Below are 7,707 nucleotides of genomic sequence, written 5' to 3'. Positions count from 1 at the left end.
TTTGGATAGGGGATAATCTTAATCCCTTTTCCAGATAGAGTTAGCTTACTCCTGATCTTATCAGGAGGTTACCAGATTCAAATCTGATTTGAATTTGGTCTCTAAGAGTGGATAAGGCTAAGAGCCCAATCCTTTTTGCTAACTTCAATCTCAAATTCGCCCCATTGATGGGTGATCATATCAGCCCACTTCGAAATGGGCTTTTGGCCCATTAAGTATTCAGTGTTTAATTAGTTTCCAATCTGCTGCCCAGTTGGGCTTCTTTGTATGGCGTGGGACCCAAGCATTGATCTACACACCAGCCACATGGGTTCGGCCCAGCCTTTAATGCAAGGCCCAGCCAAATTCACTGAAAATCTCAATGAACCCCTTGAGTCCATCGTATGAACCCTATGGGCCCAACACTTACATTAAGTGGTCCCTGGGCCAAGCCATCTTATAAAAACCCAGGGACTGTGGGCAGGTGCAAGATTAGCCCATCAGGTATTATCCTAAATGGTCTTACACTTAACCTCTCAGCCCTTAATGATCAAGCACTGCCCGACAAGAGAGGACCTCTCCCTCGGCTGCAAGGAACAGTGCCGCACTCTCCTCTCACATGGATCCCGGGAATTAAAACCATTTGCAAACATTTTGAAACCGTACATATATATGTAAATATATTAATTTTGCAAAAACAAAATTCCAACGATTGAAATCAACTGCCGGCAGTTTGGTTTCCATCAGAGAGAGTGCATTCCCGATCATTACCCTTTGTCCGACAAAGTGGCTGATTCTGTCACTATGACCACCCACTCAGATGAATTCTCAAACAGCCCCAACATACCCAGGTTTTGATCCCCACTAAGGATCTCACTGATTGGCATATCAAAGGCAGCCTGATCCAGCACCTAGTGAAGTGTCATAATCGAGTCTAGGGGTCAGGTGTAACTTTCCAGTTTTGCCCATCTATCTCCAAGGTCCAGGGCAAGACTGGAAATCTGGTCCGGTTCAAGGATTCAAGTAATCCCATGCTGTATGTGCCTCGGGTCTTACCCTGATGGCTGAGACAGGCCATCCCAACACTTGGTGGCACACCAGTATCAGCCTTGACAGGATAAATCTCCCCAGACTTATCCAACGGCTGTGAACATTTAAAACTAACATGAGTCTCTACAAATGTCCAGTTTTAGGGTTTTACACAGAATTAAACCAAACAACATGAATCAAACATGCACTTTATTTATTTCCACTAAATAACAAAAGTACATCAAAATGATTGAAGCTAAGGGCATACAAAACTGTCTAACACGTCTAGTGGACGCAACCTCAGGGCATGAGTTGTTGAGTTTCTTAGATGCCTATTTGGGCTACAACCAGATCAGGATGGACCTAGTTGACGAAGAAAAGACTGCCTTCATAACCGAGCTCGGCCTGTACTGTTACAAGGTCATGCCCTTTGGGTTAAAAAATGCCGGGGCAAACTTTCAGAGACTTGTAAATAAATTATTTGAGCCATTGATTGGCAGAAAAATAGAATGTTATGTAGACGACATGGTCATCAAAACCCAATTTTCACAAGATTTAATACAAGATTTGCATTCAGTTTTTGAAATTCTGCGTAAATTTAACATGAAATTGAACCCAAATAAGTGTGTCTTTGGTGCCACCTCGGGTAAATTTCTAGGGTACATCTTTAACCGACGCGACATTGAGGCTAACCCGGATAAAATTAAGGCTATCCTAGATATGAGATCACCCCGAAAATTGAAGGAGGTTCAGAGGTTGAACGGCCATATAGCCGCTCTGAGCCACTTCATGTCCAAATCGGCAGATCGCTACCTACCTTTCTTTAAGGCAATTAAAAGCAAAGGCTTTGAATGGACTGAAGAGTGCCAGTTCATGTTCGACGAGCACAAAAGGTACCTCGCTAGTATACCGATCTTAACCCGACCCAAGGAGGGTGATGTTTTGGAGCTGTATCTCTTGGCAAGTGACGAGGTGGTCAGCTCGGTACTGATAAAAGAGGTAGATCGGGTCCAGTGACCTATCTACTATGTTAGCAAAGTGTTGTAGGGAGCTAAGACGAGGTACCCAGAGATCAAAAAATTGGCATACGCGCTAGTCATTGCAGCTCGGAAGCTTCGTCCGTACTTCCAAGCTCATACTGTCGTTGTCCTCACCAACAAGCCTCTAAGGCAAGTCTTGCTCAAGCCCGAGGTCTCTGGTAGGTTGACGAAGTGGGCCATCAAGCTCAGCGAGTACGATCCCCAATACAAGCTGCAAACTACTATCAAGGCCCAAGCCTTGGCAGACTTTGTCGCGGAATGCACTTTCAGCTCCAAAGTCCCCAGGCCGGTTGAACACGTAGATGGCTCGTCAAACCAGCAGGGCAGCGGAGCTGGGATCATTCTGTATGGGCCAAGCGGTGTGAAACTGGAGTATGCACTACGCTTCGAGTTCGCGGCATCCAATGATAGCTATAATTATATAACCCTAGCAAGTGCACTAGTTATCAAGTAGTATAAAGATATCGTTCCCACGAGGATTTAACAAAATAAGTATTAGAACTATAGCCTTCCTTAATTATTTGGACAACCGAATTTCAGATCTAACAATAAGAACTACTGAAAATTAAGAATAGAAGAAAAAGAAATAAAAATAAGAGCAATAAATAACAAAACTTGTAATGATCTAATTAGAAGCGCTAGGACTGCTGGTCCACCTAACCCTTCCAATGGATATCAATTTATTAGATTAACCAAGATAATTTGTTATTTTCATAAGCTAAAGTTTTTCCAAATTTATTTAATATTCCCTCTTAGGATATATCAAATCTACCTCTATCAAGTAACCCCCCCGATCTCTCGACTAGAGTTCTCGTGATAGAGATGCATTAAGTTCTATGAAAAACTTATATCATCCGATGAATCATGTATATATATTTCTATATACCATTCAATTCACACTATGAATTATTCAGTCGATTATGTGAATTCCTCTCTCGATTCATTCACATAAACCAAATCAATTAAGAGGTGGCCAAGCTCTTAAACGCATTATGCATAATAACTCATAGACAATATGAAAATAACAATCTTGGATAAATCAGAATAAAAATCAATTCATTGTCGTGGTTAGGCTTCCCACAGCCCTAGCTACAAATAAATTAGTTCATGATAAAGGAAATAAAACAAACAAGGGGTAAGAAAGAACTCATGATGTCGCCCTTGAAGCTGAGATCTTGTCTTCTCCTTGCTGCCACCTCCTTCTTGAAGCCTTCTTGCCTTGCTGATCTCCTTATTGAAGCTTTCTTGATTGTCCTCTTGATTACTTCAGAGAGAGATTCCATGAATTCGGTGCTGGTCCGCCCAACCCTCTTTATTATTTTAGGGGGAGAGGTTGTTATAACTACTTGGAGTTATCTCCAGAATGGACAAACCAGGTTAGTTCTAAATTAATCCTATCCTATATTATTTCTTATCTAGTAATCTCAATCTTCTTTGACTTTCTAGAATTACATTTGAAATTCAAATCTGAGAAGACTCTGGATTCTTGAATTCGAGTTGGGCTGCTTTAATAACTTGGGCTGCTATAAGGATTTTCTACGAATTGGGCTTCAGCTATGAACTGGGCTTTACTACGGATTTGCTTCGTCTTTGGGCCCGATTTTGACCTCGATGCAGGACGAATCGGATGCCGGATATGAGAGTTATGCCCAGATTACTGAACGGTACCGAAACTGTGAAAAATCATCTAATTAGACTTGTCTTCCTTCTGCCGGCTTCTTTCCTTGCCCTGAATCGAAATACAAGAGTAATGAGTCCAATTAAGTGTTAAATTAAGTGTAAAAAGACTGAATTTCAAAGATAAGAATATGATAATTTTTATTCACATCAACTCCCCCACTTAAACTTTGCCCGTCCTCGGGCAAGACAAAACTCAAGCAAAAACAAAATAACTACCTACCGATTTTTAAACTCTCTCTCAACATGATGCTAGTCCTCTAGCATACCTTGATCAAATTTTCTAGTCTTTCCATTTTCCACTTCTTTCTCATCTTTAACTTATCAGAGAGTAATCTCAAATCACCATTCCTCATGATCCCAAGTTAAATCAACAGTCAAGGAAAACAAGCATTCCACCGAATGAACATTTTTGGACTAAAATAAGCACTCATTGTTTTAACAATCAAAATGCAGCAAGATTCAAATACACTTTCTTTGTTTTTGAGGTATCATTAGCCTCTCAGGTCAAAACAAGGTATGCTATTACCATAGGCTTGCTTAATGATGCGAATAAAATTTATCATATTCTTATCTATAAAAATTCAGTCTTTCTACACTTAATTTACATTTAAATGGACTCATTACTCTTGTATTTCGGTTCAGGGCATGAAAGAAGGCATCAGGAGAAAAGCAAGGCAAATCGAATGATTTTTCACAGTTTTGGCACCGATCAATAATCTGGGCCTACCTCTCGTATCCGAGATCTGATTGGGCTGATTCAAGACTCACTAAAAAGATAAGAGAGAAAGATACAACTTTCATGTTTTGAGCTTTTGCAGATTCGGCTTGTATCGAAGTCAAATCCAGGACCAAAGTCGGGGCAAATTCGTAGGAAGGCCCAATTCGTAGCTGAAGCCCAACTTGCAGAAAAGCCTTGCAGCAGCCCAATTCACAGAGGAAGCCTAATACGAATGCAAGAACAAGAAACTGAGAAGAGTCCTACCATATTTAAATTTATGATGTAATCCTAGAAAGATAAAGAGATTGAGTTCACTAGATAAAGAGATAAGAGTAGGATTAGACTAGAACTTTCTATTTTTGAAAGATAAACTCCAAGAAGGAGTTGGAGACCACCCCCTCCCCTTTAAGCTATATAAAGGAATGGGGGGTGGACTAGAGAGGTATCAAGAAAGGAAGGAGTAACCAATCCATCAAGAAAGAAGACTGGAAGAAGGAGGTGGCGGCAAGGAGAAGAGGAAATCTCAGCTCCAAGGGCGACACCATGAGTTCTTTCTTTCCTCTTGTTTGCTTTATTTCCTCTAGTATGAACTGATTTATTTGTAGCTAGGGCTGTGAAAAGCCTAATCATAACAATGGATATATTTTTATTCTGATTTTTCCAAGATTGTGATTTCCATATAGTCTATGAGTTATTTGCTTAATGCGATTAGGAGTGACCATCTCCTAATTGATTAGGTTTATATGAATGAATCGGGAGAGAAATTCATATATTGGACCACATAATTCATGGTGTGAATTGAATGGTATATAGGAATATATACACATGATTCATTTGAATATATGAGTTTTTCTTGCACTTAATGCATTTCTATCATTGAGAACTCTAGTCGAGGGATCGAGGGGTTACTTGATAGAAGTAGGTTTAATATATCTTGGGAAAGAATATTAAATAAAATTGGGAAAAACTTCAGCTTATGGGAATGACAAATTATCTTGGTTAATCGCATCCATTAATATTCATTGGGATGGTTAGGCAGACCAAAGGTCCTAGCGAATTCAGTCAATCGTTGCATACTTCAGTTTTGGTACTCTTGCTCTCATTTTCTTTTTCTATTTTTCAGTAGCTTTTACTCTTAAATCTGAAATTCGATTGTCCAAATAATTAGGTAAGGTTGTAGTTCTAATACTTATTTTGTTAAATTCTTGTGGGAACGATATTTTTATACTACTTGATAACTAGTGCACTTGCTAGTGTTATAATTATAGCTATCAAGTTTTTGGCGTCGTTGTCGGGGATTTAATCCTAAAATAATATTAGAACTTGTTAACCTTGATTAATTTGGATTTTTATTTCTGTTTTTATTATTTTTTTATTTTATTTTTTTTTATTTGTTCGCATTCTTGCTTTGTTCAGATCTACTAGTGCATGACACGCACTAGAAGAGAGGGACTTGCAAAATTCGATCCTGAAATTGAGAGGACCCTTTGCTTATTACAAAGGGCCAACAAAGGTAAAGCGAGAGAGGAGGTTGAAATTGGCGAACCAGCTATAGAAATTGACGAAGAGATGGTAGAAGCAAATCGCACCCTTTTGGACTATGCTTGTCCAACAAATGATGGGGCTGCTTCCAGCATTTGCAAGCCCACAATTCAGGCCAATAATTTCAAAATCAAGCCTGCAATCATCCAAATGATTCAGACAAGTATTCAATTTAGTGGGTTACCAAGTGATGATCTTAATGCACATATTGTTAATTTCCTAGAAATATGTGATGCATTTAAACATAATGGAGTTAGCGATGATGCTATTAGGCTAAGATTGTTTCCATTTTCATTGTGTGATAGAGCTAAAGATTGGCTTAACTCATTCTCTGTAGGAAGTATCACCACTTGGAATGGCCTGACCCAAAAATTCTTGGCTAAGTATTTCCCACCCTCTAAAACAGCAAAATTAATTAATGATATCACTACTTTTTCTCAATTAGAGAGGGAATCTTTGTATGAAGCATGGGAACAATTCAAGGAGATGCTTAGGAAGTGTCCTCACCATGGGATACCAACTTGGCATCAAATTCAAACCTTTTATAATGGTATTACCCCCTCTAATCGTTCTATTATTGATGCAGCTGCAAGTGGTGTACTCCCCTTCGATCAGTTCGGTCATTACTCCACAATCATGAGAAAGACACTAGAGGAAGCTTATGATCTAGTGGAAGAGATGGTGCCGAATAGTTACTAGTGGAGTAATGACCGAACTGATCGAAGGGGAGTACACCACATCGATTCCCTTGCAGCCCTATCTACTCAACTTGCTAGTCTGAATAAAAAATTTGATACTTTTAATATTGCAGCAATGAATACATCATCTAGCATCCCATGTGATTTCTGTGGTCAAATAGGACATACTAATTCTGACTGTCCATTAGGTAATCCTTTTGCTTCACATGAGCATGCTAATTTTATCTCTCATACTGGCAGGCCAAATTTCAACCCCTACTCAAACACATAAAACCTACGGTGGAGGAATCATCCAAATTTTTTATGGAACAACAACCAGCAAAAAGCACCCATGGGATTCCAACAACAGCCGCCCCCACAAGAAAAGAGTAATTTGGAAGAAATGATTTCTAAGTTCATCAATGCTACTGAAGCAAAGCTCCAAGAACATGATAAGAGATTCTTAAGTCAAGAAGCATCAATCAAGAACTTAGAAGTCCAAATGGGGCAGATTGTGAATCTGTTGTTGGAAAGAAAGGAGGGACGGCTGCCCAGCAATACGGAGAAGAATCCAAGAGAACAAGTAAATGCCATAGCTTTGAGAAGTGGGAAAACAATTGGCGAGACCCAGAATGATGACAAGGAAGCTAAAGTAGCCAATTCACAAAAGGAGACTGAAGGGAGTACACCTAAACTGAATTTAGATGCTATTAAACTTCCTCTCCCCTACCCTGGAAGAATTTTGAAAGCTAACTTGGATAGACAATTTGAGAAATTTTTAGAAGTATTTAGAAAAATACATATTAATCTCCCTCTTCTTGATGTATTGTCACAGATGCCGAAATATGCCAAATTCTTGAAAGAGGTGATGTCGAATAAAAGGAAGTGGGAGGACTGTGAGATGGTGAAGCTAAATGAAGAGTGCTCAGCCATTCTTCAAAGTAAACTGCCCCCAAAGCTTAAGGATCCAGGGAGTTTTTCTATACCTTGCACCATAGGGAATGCTGAATTTGAGAAAGCTTTATGTGATCTAGGTGCTAGT

General features: G+C 39.4%; 1 non-coding gene across 1 annotated transcript; it reads right to left on the bottom strand.

Moving 5' to 3' along the window:
- Window positions 1-6,396: 6,396 nt before the first annotated feature.
- On the bottom strand, window positions 6,397-6,503 carry LOC148790243 (small nucleolar RNA R71). The gene has a single exon (XR_016078955.1). It is a non-coding gene; the product is annotated as a small nucleolar RNA R71 (small nucleolar RNA).
- Between the last annotated feature and the right edge of the window lie 1,204 nt (window positions 6,504-7,707).

This window comes from Nelumbo nucifera, chromosome 7, assembly GCF_055504915.1.
Source record: "Nelumbo nucifera cultivar China Antique chromosome 7, China Antique-T2T, whole genome shotgun sequence".
NCBI classification, from domain to species: Eukaryota; Viridiplantae; Streptophyta; class Magnoliopsida; order Proteales; family Nelumbonaceae; genus Nelumbo; species Nelumbo nucifera.
The sequence above is the reverse complement of the archived record's forward strand: the minus strand, read 5'-3'. Positions and strand labels throughout refer to the sequence as shown.